Source organism: Dermacentor silvarum, chromosome 11, assembly GCF_013339745.2.
Source record: "Dermacentor silvarum isolate Dsil-2018 chromosome 11, BIME_Dsil_1.4, whole genome shotgun sequence".
In the NCBI taxonomy this organism is placed as follows: Eukaryota; Metazoa; Arthropoda; class Arachnida; order Ixodida; family Ixodidae; genus Dermacentor; species Dermacentor silvarum.
In genome coordinates, this window is record NC_051164.1 from 83,399,903 (window position 1) to 83,413,879 (window position 13,977).

Here is a 13,977-nt window from a genome sequence, read left to right on the forward strand (position 1 = left end):
CCAGTGAAAACCGAAACCACGTCTGTTTCCTTATCTCGTTTCTTTTTTCAGCGCACTGTTCGTACACACCTATGCCATTGGCGCTGTTATCAGTAGACAGCGCGACAGAGGAAGACGTCGGCCACACGTTCGACTTACGGTGTTCGCGGGCGTACTAGCTCTGAGGATGCAGCTGAATGCACAACAATGGCAAGCTTTCGCAGACACAGGAAGCTATTAGTGGCGTTTCATTTGCAGTGAAACAGTGTAGTCAGAAACGACAAAGTGGTACAAGGAGTGCGTAAAGAAGAACGTGTGACATGGGTACAGCTGGTCGCGGAAGGAGCCAGCGGGTGTGTGTCATTGACAACGCCGTCGGGCACACGAATGTGGTCGGCAGTTTCATGCTGTACGACGTCGCCCCCTCTCAGGGTCACGACGGCTAAACGAGAGCCAACGCATCGTTGATCAAGTAAGTCGGGAACACTCCTTCGCAGCGCTGTACTTTAGCTACAGTTTCGACTTTCCGTGCCCCGATTCCCTGAGCAATATATTGAGGAGACGTGCTGTTTCGCAGAAACACATAGACCGGAATGTTGCGTCGCTTCTAAGGTACAGGCATCATTTGCCGGGGCCTGTGGGAACTAGCTGAAAGAACTCGATAATGCTCAGCCTGTTCTTATCGCACTCTTACTGGCAGAGCGCACACTCGTCATGGCTTTGTTGTCAGCTGCCCCGTCATTAAACACGCAGTCATTGCTAGGGCAACGCTTGCTAGATAGCACAAGGCCGGTGCACTTCGATCCGTGACGTCATGGTACGTTGCCCGACTGCCATAGAATCTAATGGGGATGCTTCTGGTGTAAGCAGTGGCTATTTTGACGTCACCGCTTGCGCCACGCCGGGCTTGGCAATGGAAGTTTCGGTTCAAGTAGTATGACGTCATAAGGCAGAGCGTACGTAGTACATGCCGGCTATCTAGGACGCGATTGGCCGCACAGACAATTGGCCACGGAGGTCCAGATTATAGGTGCGCTTGCTATAAACATACAAAATATTGTGATCCTATTGAAACGCTTCGCACTTCTATAATATCGTGTAATCTTTGTTCTGACAGTTGAAATGGCGCATAGGTAATGTGGAACGCTTATAATTTGCGTATGATTAATATGAAAATAATAATGAATTATTTGAACGCGTACAAAAGAATAGATAGAGAGTAAGGGGTAGAAAATGTCAGGAAGAAAAAAAAAATGAAGGAAGGAAAATAGGAAAGAAGCCAATAATTAACTATCTAAAGGGCTATTGGTCTGTGTGAGCGCAGTCACAGGCGGTTTGTCAATGCGCCACGCTATCACACTCGGTGTCACTGTCACAAAGGGAGTTACGCCTTCACACATTGCACTGTCGCATTGTCCCAGTCTGTCGGGCACTTGCACGAAGTATTTCACCCACGTGTAAATTTGCCCATCAGTGGCTGGGCGTGTGCATTAACGGTATAATTGGCGCATCACATCGCACTTATATAGCGTGTCGCATTCATGCAAGTGGCGATATAATGCGCTATAGGAATTAGCGAATCGCATTGACGCGACAGCGGATTATATAGTTCGACATGTGGCAAGTCGTCTCGGAGGCGTGCGTGGCAGATTGAGGTAGTGATAGGGCTGCCGACGTGTGTGGTTCTCCACTCACCGGCGGAGTGCAAATCGGCGAGAACGAATTTCGGCTTGTTTTGGACGAGTTGCGCTGTAAAATAATTTAAGCCCTTAAAAGCGAAAAAAGGGTGCAAATGTGTATATAACTCACACCCTGACACCTTTCTTTGGTGTTAGGGTGTGAGTTTTAGACGCATTTACACCCTTTTCTTCAGTTTTAAGGGTGTAAATTATATTACAGTGCGCGCATGCGACGCTTGTACACGCGGTCGCACACTAACGCTAAAGAAGGCGACACGAGATCATCTAAGTTGGCGCCCGAGTTACAACCCCGACCACGTGTTACTGGTTTGCTCGTACGCATGGAGAACAAACGATACCACACGCCTGTATCCAGTGAGCAGCAGGGAATTCTCGCCCTACTACCCTGATGCAAACGGCGCAAGCTCGCAGTTTTCCGTACAGAATGGCTGCCGCTCGTTCTCGAGCTCTGCGCATGGTGGTTGATTGCCCCGAGGCCCGTAAGCCCAGCGAATACTCATAGGATGTGCACATAGAGAACCTGTTAGCTGTGGTCAACCGTTCGACGAGCTCGGCGATGAAGAGATAGCACAGCGTTCCCGCTTCGACGTGACGGTGCTCTTTTCGTCGCCGAGACACCGCGAGAGAACTTCGAGCCGCGTCACCGGCGCGCCATATGTAGCGCCGGCATTGTTGCAAGTGGTCGTCGCGTTGCAGTCCTTTGCAACGTAAAACTTTCTCGTCACGGCGAGGGATATGCGACAAGTGCGTGCGATCTCAACGGCATAGCCACACTGTGCGCTGCATGAAAGCTCGTCTTGAAGGAGCCGACTGGCCAGTTCCTGAGGTTCGTATACTTTTCTGGTTTAACGGCAGTCTTGGTAAATACTGCGGAAGCGGGTTAAATTCCTTTAAGGAGTGTCAAAGCGGAAAAAAGTGTGTGTGTGCAGTGTAGGAAGCCGGTATATAACGTGGTATAGAGAGAGAGTATGGGAGAGCTTACAAGAGTGTGTATATATAGTGCAACAGGTGCCGGTCTGCTCCGGACGTGTGTCCCGGAGTGTCCTGGAGGAGTGAGCTCCTGAACACAACACTTTTCAATGTGGTAAACGCGGTTTAAGTCGCGAATACGGGCCCTCAAAAGAGTTGCGACGTAATTCTAACGCACTTCTCTCGCGTTTACCGCTAAGTCGCCACTGGACATTTTTCTTCCGTGTTTCTGTCTTGAGGCCGAAGCATCAGGTAGTTTGTAACGAAGTTTCCGACTGTTAATGCGACGACCGGAAGTAAGCGTTGTTGGTTATATTCGTCAAATGGTTACGCGTGCCCACGAGTGCAAATGCGCTGTTCTGCTAGCAGATCAAGAGGTCGCCATGACATCGGAGGAGCGAAACGTTGCGCCAACGATTTTCACAGGCAACTCGGGGGATTCCGAACGGTATTTGCGTAATTCGACAGCAACTTCGATGGTTCCTGCATAATCTGAACTAATTTTAATTTACTACTAATAATAATTATGTATTATATATTAATATATAATGCAACATTTATCATAATTCTAATTTAATTTTGGTGGAGTTTTTGTACTGGTGTTCAAATATACTCACTCATAGAAGCAAGCTTTTGATTTCCGCTGAATCGGCATTTATGGGCAACAGACACTTTACACTTCGAGTTTACAGCATTGCGAGATCTACTTTTAGTGCAGATTTGTGGAAACAAAAATATATTTTTTCTTTAGTTTAACAAGCTTTAAAAATGTTTGAGCTGCTTAACTTTCCCTCCCGTGCGCGGCGAATTTCGTTCCAATCCATTAAGCATTCGTCCAATAGGAGTATTTGTTGCGGGCATATCAGAAGCGAGGCCAAAGCTCGCTAAGCTTTCATCTCAAACAAATGCTGATTCATTTTCAGTTGACACTTGCCGAATGATTATGGCGTTTATGCTGCATCCGTTATCCGTGTCTCTGCGGGATGCCGTTATGACAGTGCGCTTTCATTAAACCGAAGGTATACATGCGCGCTAACGTTGACTCGTTGCGTTCCGTTTCACACTTTCTGTGAACTAGTTACGGCGTGGTTGCTTCTAAACCGGCCTCTAACTACGCAAACTTGTCGGCGCGTTATCCTTGCGCACTCGCCACTGCCCCTCGGCAGGAGTAGTTGTAACGGCGTGAAGTTTTCTGCTGGAACGGCAGTTAGCTCCGGCCGCTATTGTATGCAAGTACGTTTCGGCGGGCACCGATATGAACTTCGTGCGGAAACCCGCACGTAATGACGGGCCGCTCGCGCCGGTGCTTCCCAAGTGCTCGAATACAGTCTCGTGTGTTATGTGCGTCGAAGAGATTAGTAATATGCGTGCGGGTGTGTGCATATTAGTGAGAGTCCTGTTGCGCATATTTGGGAGATGGAAGGACGAAGGTTATTGTATAGTGGTGGTATAGTGATATGACTACGACGATATGTGAAGCTCGTGAAGGAAGTAATTCTGCAGTATCGCGCGTGCGTGTCTTGTTGTATCAGTGTACTTGAAAGATAGGGAAGTCGCTATCGGGGGGCGTACTGAGTGGGTGTTGACGGTCTTACGCTAGGAAGGCGCTGGTGCAGATGTGGAAGGCGCAGTTGACTCCTGTGTGCTCGTGCCTGTGTGTGTGTGTCAACACGCCGAAAGGTTCTGCTTGCCCCCAGGGTATACAACTCGCTCGAAGGTGACGCAGCACGTCGGGTCACGTGGAAGCCGAAACTAGCTGACGCGCTCACTTTAGCGAGCACAACACTGATGGTGATTGCGGCGGATTCCGCCATATTTGTTCCAAACAGCAAGAGACATTGCCCTAGGCCGCAGGCTTGCTTTCTTCTTTTTTTTTCTCCCGTCTAGGGGCTGTCGCGTCGTCGCCGACGCAATTAGCACGCGGTGCTCGTCGCTGAGCTCGCTGATGGCTGCACGAACAAGCGAAAACCCGCTGTCGGTGCTATATAGCAGGGGGGTGCTGGTTCGTTCCGCGTTCCGTATTATAATCGCGTCTTTCCCGTCGTGTAATAACCAGCGGCGGAGAGCGCGACACTGATTCATTGCTGCGTAGGCTGTGTTGCCTCGGGGCATTGCTGTCGCTGTCTCGCACGCGATGACAGAGAGATTGCGCTGAAAGCCATTTCTTGTTCCTCACGCGAGTGCAGCTCCCGGGGTCTGCACGCGTAGTGTTTCTCGTTCGTGGAGGCGAAACACAACCCCTCGTGCACCCGGAAAAGGAATGGCCGGAAGTTACGGAAGTTTCAGTGCCAGTAACTATATTCTCGGTGACAACGTAATAGCTCAATACGAGCTCCGCCAATATAGCGTCAAAATACAACTGAAAGTTGAGCAGATCCAACACACGTTGGAGTCTGGGAAGCCGAGCTTTAGCGAAGCGGGCAAATGAATGCAGTACAACCAACAGCCGACGCGTACATTTGTCTTTACTATCACGTGTAATGATTGCGTTTACACTCTACAAAAGTATCAGTTTATGTGTCCCTTGTGTCACCGTGGCATACATTCTGGATGATAGCAAGAGAATGGGCATACACTTTTTGGTACATTCCGAATGGTTAAATTGTACGAAATTAGGTAAATTGAAGAAGCCGCTAAAGGTAATGCGCCATTTCATTAGTAAGTCGGTGTGCTTTAGGAATGCCTATGAACTGACATTATGGTGTCCGCGTTTTATGTAGGATTTTTTTTTTTATTGCGCAAGAGAGTGGAACGCTCTCTCGAACTATCCTGGTGATCAGCACACAGAGTTTATATAAGCCTGGTTTGCTGGTACTTTGCTTCGAAGAACATATAATCTTCGTATATATATCCATAAGCATATCTGGCCAGAAAACGACGACGAACGCCGAACCCCAGAGAAAGAGGCAGTGAGAGCTATTTCTTTGAGCGTTTCACGTAACACCGACACCTGCGTTTCAGTAAAGAGGCGCCACCTGATAATGAGGAGCCACCGCAGCGAAAATTTACTCCCTCGTTTGGGTGAGCTGACCCGACGTAGACACTTATCAGCGTGTTATTTTTATCCAGCGGGATAACTACTGCATCGCCTTATCGTCGTTATCGTCGCCTTATCGCCTGCATCGTCATCGCCTTATTCCATCGTTCTCGCGCGTTTCACCCTCTCCTTCCTTGAAACAGAATAAAAAAAGCTGTTTCCTTATCTTTCGCAGTCTTGGACTCTATATCGCTTCGTCAGTGCACGGCCAGTATAGCATGCATTCGCTCCGTCATGCGACAAGAATTGGAGGCCCAGATGCCTACAATCGGCGTAACGCCCTGTCACTGCCCCGTGGCCACATTCGGGCTGCGACCGTGCTTGTTTACCCATTGCACGCTTGAGCGCAGCACAATAGGTTATTTGAGGCGCTCTATAACTTTATAATTGATACGTTAGAGATTCAAGCAATAATTAAAAACGTTGACAAAATAAGAACAATTAATATTTAGTGATGAAAAAAAAATACTGGTTGTAAGTACACACAACGACCGCACTATGCAGTTGGTACGATTTCCCTAGAGCTCTTGGTATTTTTTTAAATCGTGCGATATTCACGTGCTCAGTAAGTAATGGGCTTAGGTGTGCAATAGACGTAGTACCATGATGACAGGGTATAAATTTTCGTTGATGTATATGTATATGGCTCTCAGCTAAACGCAGCGGTGTCTCATTGTTTCTCGTAGTGTATCGCGTACTATATGTCAGCATCCTTCGATGTCCTGCAGTTGTGCATAAGGGACTCGTGCGAAGGACCATGGCTAATCAGATTTCCCGCCGTCCTTCGTTATAAGCGTACGTGTGCTAGTGCTCGGCGTTGAATGGCATTTCTGGTCGAGGTTGGGTAATGGCGCTTTTGTTCAGGCATCGCGTGGTCACGCGCCTACTTCTCTTGCGCAAAGCTCGTATCGCGTAGTTAGCGTTCAGCTTCGGCATTCCGCGTGAAGCTAATTTTGACTTGTAGCATTACAGTATTTCGTAATCACCGGATCTCTGCGGGAGGGGAGATGGGGTTGAGAGGTGAGGTGAAATTCTGTGTTTATAGTACCGGTTTAGCAGGGATGTCGCCGGATATTACCGCTTTCACACAGCGCATAGCCTTTTACTATACTGCATTCTTATTTTATCCTACACATGTCTACAAATACTGATATGCCCACTGAATTATTGAAATGCATAGTCCATTTATTGCTTTATTGTTGTTGTCGTCCAAGCTTACAATGTATTAAGCTTTTTTTTTTTTCGCTGCTCTCGCTGTTTCTAGCAATAAACGTTCGTTCCTCCTCCTCTTCGTTTACATGGAGTCATCTATACCTCGTATGCCTTCACTTGTATAGGCTTGAATGGGCCTACAGTATTGAATAAATAAATAAAAATAAAATGTAGGAAAATTAGAGGGAGTTTTAAGCGCTGCCCGCTGTAAAGCGAGTCACTTGGTACGAGTGGCATTCAGCATTCCGTCATTTTTTCCTTCCTTGAAAACCGATACCTTTCTTTTCTTCTTTGACTAAAAAAAAAAAAAAAAAAAAAGCGGTCTCCCCAAATACTATTACAGCAGCCACGTAATAGGCTTCTATTGACATAACTTCGCTAGCGTAAAATTATTTCTTTTTTTTTATTCGCAGGTATTCTCGATACAGCCGCTTACTAGCAGCTGTTAACTGGGTCTGGTCGACACTGTAATGGAGTGTCTTGGTTCAGGGTACTTGTGAACGCTCGCTTCACTTTTTGCTTGTTTGTTTTTGTGTTTTTTCGTTAAATGAGTTATTTCGATGCATAAACTAGTGACACTGTGGTATTTGAAGTATGTTATAGCTCGATTTCATTGCGGAAACTCATTTAGAACTTGGGGTACAGGAGAACTTGAAATTTGTAATAACGACACGAATGGAATATTTTTTTTCTCTTCGACCCGCGTTGAATTAGAAAGTTCACTATTCGAGCTTATCGAAATTTCGTTTGGGCTAGCATATAATACGGATAACGACACTTATTAGAGTCTGCAGATGCAACTGTTCTGAATTATTCTTCCGTATAGTAAAGCCGCGGCTTCTGTATACAGGGCCAGTTCCAGGGACAACGGATGGAGTAGATAACTTATGCTGAATAATTTGGTCATTCGATAAAAAAAATGTCCCGCCTTAGGCGGTCTACGAATTTGGTTTCCCAATTTAGGCAATTTAGCAAAATTGTAATTGTGCGCCATATACAAGGGCTATTTTTTTTTACCTACACTTTGTGCAGGCTCGTTAGGCAAGTGTAGTGCCGGGCAGAGGCTATGACGTCGTGTGCTGCGCTTGGCTCGCTGGGCTGTAGCCAATCTGAGCAGAAGGCGCGTCGTCTTCTGCATCAGCAGACGAAAAGCGCCCGACTCCGCACTTCGCCTGACTCCGCACTTACTGGCTGCATTTATGCCCTTGCCTGAAACTAAACGCCAATGTACGAGTTTACTTTCGTAAACAAATCTAGACAAACTGCAGCGAAAAACATCGCGAATGCGCGGTGCACGAAGCCAACCTGTCAATGCGTATAAAACAGCGCGGAGTCTGACAGCCCACATCATCCGGGAGTAAGGTATTTTTATATTCTAGGAAGATTAGCTCACCTTTCTCTGTGACACATGGTCACGTCGGCACTTCCGTTACCGCCCTTGCAACGAATATTCGCTATGGTCGCTGTATCAGCGCCCACAGTCGCAGACAAAATGGCGCCACGCGTTTGCAACGTCAGCCTGCTTGTTTGTCGTCTGCTGCCTACACTCAACGAAACCGCAGTGTAGAAAGTGTAGTTTTCATGCTACACTACAGCGATAAAAAAATGGCTTCGTATAGGTGGGCGCAGCTACACTTTTCTACACCAAGTAAAAAAAAAAAAAAAAATGGCGACTTCCTCTTACACTAACTACACTCTGTAGCCAGTGTAGGCAAAAAAAAAAAATAGCCCTACAATAACATTTCGGCTGTTTCTCATGCACAAGCTACGCAGCCGATGGACATTGGAGGCACATAAATATTTTATATAAGCCTTCATTTCCTTTCGAAATGATAATATATGGGTTATTCTATTCAATGCTTCAAGGCCGTTTTACTGGAATAGTTGTATTCGACTTGGTGCAGAAATTTCGCTATTCGAACACCCTTGCTTAACACAAAACAGAACTCACGTTATTTTTTTTTCTGGAATAAGCTGGTTCCGCGACTATCATCGGTCAATAACATAATTGCAAGTGCAGCAGTAGCAAATACTCTAATTGTTCTTCAAACATGCCGGAACCTGTTTACCTGGCTTAGTTCCGTGCTCATTACCGATGTTTTCGGCGCAACGCTCCACTACCAAGTTTGAAAGAAACATCGACGATTGCTTAAGCTTTAACTTACTTTCACCAAACTCAAAAGGCTGTTAGCTAATCTCTCTCTTTGTCTCACTTAGCTTTAACTTTCTTTCATTGCTGCCCCGTGAAATAAATATTGCATAAAAACGAAGCGCCCACGTCCCTTTCAAAGCCTGAACGTGCCTCATTATTAATAATACTGCGACGAGCGAGGACGAGCGTGCCGATGGAATAATAATTAATCACTGCAGAAAGTTGTACGCGCACTGGACACATGCAATAAACACTCTAGCCCAAGCGTCGAGAACGCGCCTTCGGGGCTTAAGGAGAAAGCCGGGAAAAGGATTTTCGAAACTGCGAAGAGGTTCCAACTTGCTGCGGCGTGTCGTAATCCGCTTACCTCGAGGGAACTCACAGACGATGTACAACCGATGCAGTTACTTCGTTTTCCCGTCCACCATCCTCCCTCCCCTGCCGATTTCAAGCCGTCTTTGTTTGTTTGTTTGTTTGTTTGTTTGTTTGTTTGTTTGTTTGTTTAGATGCGTGTTTGTTTTACGTAAGCTGTAATTTTGCGTGAGGTGTAAATTCACATATCGCATTTGTCCGCGTTAAATGTAATAATGCAGCTTACAGAACTGCAAAATCTGTTTTTGGTGCAGGGTAAGGGATTAGTAAACTTTGTAAATAGTTTTTTTAACGATTTTCGGTAATTTTTGTTAAAAAGTACGATGTCCTTTATCAGAATATTGCTAGAATTTCAGGTTGCTAGAACTTAGCTTTCGCTATCACGTGGAACACATTTCACTCAAATTGGTCAGGCGGTTGTCTCCTAAAAGCGAATTCTGCGTTTTAATATATTGGAATGGGAAATTCGGAGCTTGCCCCGAGATGAAACTTCCTCTGGACTTTTCTTTGAAGTCGTACCAGTGGCGATATTTCCAGGTATACCGCGGCTGAGATTCATAGCGACTGCCAACCTAAGAATCAACTTATATATATATATGCTGAGGTGGTCTTATGGATGGTGTTTGAGGCCTGCAGGACTTCAGCAAAAACATGGCAGACTAATCGGACTTGCCACGGTCACTTAGAAGAACACGAGGCGCACCATGGCGCAAGATAGTGGCGTGCAGGAAAAACTCGGCGACTTCAGAAGCCGCACCAGAAGGAATAGCTGCCGTCTCAATATTTATATAATAAGGTGTTACATGCCAAAACCACGATATATAGGATTATGAGGAATTCCGTAGTGGGCTACTCCGCATCAACCTTCTATGATGTCATTTATTGAGAAAAATACCTGAAAGAAAAAAAAATGTTGTTGGCTCATCGAGCCACGTGTAAACCATTGTGCAATCACGAATTTGGTTTTTTCTAGAAATAAACTAGAAATTTGTATGTTACCGTTTGCGAACTCCCGGACATAATGTAGAGCAATTCTAAGCTCATCACTGTCGCTAAGCGTTGAATGCGTACCATTGGCCGTTTATTCAACTATAGAAAATTATGAATAACCAATTCTGGTTGCTGTCGAAGGATGCGTACAGCATGCTTTCGGAGGTGTTCATTTGTGGCACTGTGTGTTATGGGCACGGTGTAAGACGTATACTCTTTAGGCGGGGACACTTCTCGGCTTGCTTGCGAGGCGAGATTGACCAGATAAAGTAGCAACGGCGCGCACCGATCGGCCCGGTGCCGGCAGCGGATACCTATCGGCGGTACGATGCAACTTCAAGACAGAAAAGGTTTTATCTAATGTTGCTGTAGCAACCGGCGCTTCGCGGGAAATCTGAATTCAATGACGGGCGCTCTTAATGCTACGGATTACTCGTCTCTATGCGGCATGCATGGCTCTGAGGCATGTGGCAGGCGCGGTTTCTCTCCTTATTTTTTGGAAACGTGCTGGCATTAGAAGCTGGTTCTCGCGCTTCCTGCCAACTTACTATTTGTTCGCGTGTAACAGACACGTGCTTGATCCGAAGCTTTTTCAAAGTTTCTTGTTTTGTGGCTACATTTCTTAAGGAGTTTGGTTTACGCGCGCTCGCTGATGGTACTCGGTGCTGTCGCATCGGCGATCTCGCTGCGGGTCTCCGAGCGCACCACTAACAGCGAGGGGGACACGGCTGCTTTGATTGGCAGCAAAGCAGGGGCGCGATCTTGTACGCGTTCCAAAATGGAACGGAGGCGTTCCGTTCCATTTTGGAACGCGTACAAGATCGCGCCCCAGAACTTTGAACGAGAGCGTGTGACTGTTCGTAAACGAGAAGCAATGCTCTTATGTTGCGAAGCAACCACTTACGGTACCGGGACCAGTTGCTGTGCGTACATAAATTAGGTACCGTTTCGTGTCGTCACGAATTACATTTTTGTGGTTCAAATGGTTAATACATGGCGGAAAGTTCAGCACTGGGGGGAGAACAGTGGGGCGAACAACGTGCTGCGCAAGGTGGTCCGGCAAGGTGTCCGGCAAAGAACGCTTCTTTTTGGCACGTCAAGCAGGAGCTCTCATCCTACGCTCTGAGAAGTATCTTTTCTTCAAAAGCATATCGTCTGAGAAATGTTTGCTGCAAACTACACCCTTTGTGCTGAGCGTACGGTCCTTCCTAGGAATCACTTGAGCCCAGGCTTTGAGGCGTTCTGCATCAGAAGGAACATCGAGCAAAATTGATTTTTCTTTACAGGGTCTGGTAAACTGACTTGCAACCTCTTGCCCAACTGACTTGCCCATTGTCGCTTGCTGTGTAGTCCTGTTGTTTCGTCAGATTTCGCACATGGCTGCTCACCACTTAAGGGCCGTTTATAGTCCGACGTAACGTGAGCGCGCGCGTGCGCGCGCGCACGCTACGTCACGTTGGCGAAAACGAACCCCCTCTATATAGTCGGGCGCACTGGCGCAGCCAACGTAACCGGCGGCTTCCGCGCGCCCCAACGGGCCCGGCGCCGAATTGGCTCCTGACCCCTTCGCGCGTTGGTCGCGTCGACTGCGCCGACCCACAATGCATTTCGCGCGAAGAAGTTTCTTACCAAAACGTCGTTTTATGCATTGAAGCACAAAATTAACTGGAACGCCAATGCATTTCTCCGCAAAGTTCGGTAACTAATATCTCGAAACTGGTGTCTTCCTGAGAATTAGTTCCAAGTGGATCCGCCTTGCGGACTCCACGGCTGCAATTTGTAAATTGCAATATGGGCCATGAGGTAATTAGTGAAAAACTTAATTAGTAACTTTTGTTGATTAGTCGATTATGCATTTCAATTTTTTGTGCAAGTAATGTCCGTCTCTTGGAGTAGACCAGCTCATTAACTAGAATTGACCTATCTGCCACAGGCAACCTTAAATAAAGTTTTAAAAGGTTCGCTGAAACACTCTGTATATATATATATATATATATATATATATATATATATATATTTCGCCGCAACATATATATATATATATATATATATATAGAAAGCTATATCGGGAATGTTGCTCTACAATTTTCTCATTGACACTTTGATAATTAGGATAGTACTTCTCGAGTTAAATAATTAATTACAATTACCTCATTAAATCTCAGTAACGAAAAAATAACTGGCGGCTACTCCACTGTACTGAAAACAATACGCACTAGGTTTGCTTCGCGTAACGCTGTTCCTCTTTTTTTTTTTAAATCGTGCTGCATGATAGCTGGGACACCCTGTATAATAAAGAAATGTATAAATAAAAAAACGCTCAACCTTGCACTCGGCCGCGCAACGCTTGAAACAGCGAAGCTGGGCGATCGTAGCCCAGCATTTTCCGGAAGTGCGCGCGAACTTTTCATCTTAGTGCTCATGATGATGATAATTTCTTTTCACGTGTCCAGGACTTACGGCCGTCACTACGCATTGCATAGCACACCTTGCAACACCGACACCGCGTTCCTATGCCGACACCGCGTTCCAGGAGACCCGCTTCGTGAATGCGTCTCTCCCTATGTATCGCATAAATGCATGTTCTGCAAGCGTGGCTATTAGGTTCCTACCGTTTAAGATTACTGGCGGTCTTCCCTATGACATGTTCATAGTACTGGGTTTGTATAGCCTATGGAGAGCTAGAATGTGTGATCGCCATGCCGAAAGTCCGCGATCTAGAAGATCAAAGAATGTGCAGCTTATGTAAGAAGTGTGTATGCTGCGCAGGAACCTCCGCCTGACTGGGTGCTCTTGTTGGACGCATGTGTGTTTGCTCGAGTTTTAAGTGTGTAGCTATGTCCGTACTGTAATATACCTTCAGATTTGTTTTCCATGCATTAAAGAAAAAAAAAAAAGTGGCTGTATAGCCTAGTGGTTACGATGCTCGCTTTGGGACCGGGGGTAAGCGGGCTCGAATCCCGCCTCGTCAAGAAAGTTTATTTTATTTTCTTTCTTGGTAGTTTCCTCATACAAACCACAAATACAGCTGGCTTAAACAGCTTCACTGTTAAACTTGTTCTACGGCTGGATTGGAGCAGACGGCCTCTAGCAAAGAAGCCCGATACTGTAACCATTACACCCGGGACGCTTATAGGCTTTAGCTCACTGCAGTTTCGAGCGCAAGAACAAGCACAGAAAAAAAAAACTGAGTTATATTCGTGTCACGAACCCGAATATAACGGAATATAACGCGAGGTGCGTTCTAAATACCACATACCGTACCACATACTGTCGTGGAAAAGCCATCTAGCTCAAACCTTCACCTTTCTAACTATACAGTAAAGGCGGAAGTGTGACAACTGGGTCGGATAAACAGTTCGGCAGCATTCTGTTCGTGCATCGGTGGCCGAACCGAGTACAATGGCGGCACGAACACGCTTACTTCGGCAAACACGGTGCGCGGATTAATTACGGCTTGCTGCACGCGCTCATTAGCGGGAGCGCGGAGGCGAACGACCAATCCCCTTGCAACGTGAAAACACTTATCTCGAAACCGGAAACGTCCTTTCTGCGTTGCGCAATAG

The 13,977-nt window shown here is 46.4% G+C and overlaps 1 long non-coding RNA gene across 1 annotated transcript in view; it reads left to right on the forward strand.

The window, feature by feature from the left end:
* The first annotated feature begins 118 nt into the window (after positions 1 to 118).
* Positions 119 to 13,977, forward strand: part of LOC125941411 (uncharacterized) — a 63,868-nt gene continuing 50,009 nt past the window's right edge. Inside the window, exon 1 of the long non-coding RNA XR_007464249.1 lies at positions 119 to 451. This is a non-coding gene — a long non-coding RNA (uncharacterized LOC125941411). The remainder of the gene's footprint in view (positions 452 to 13,977) is intronic.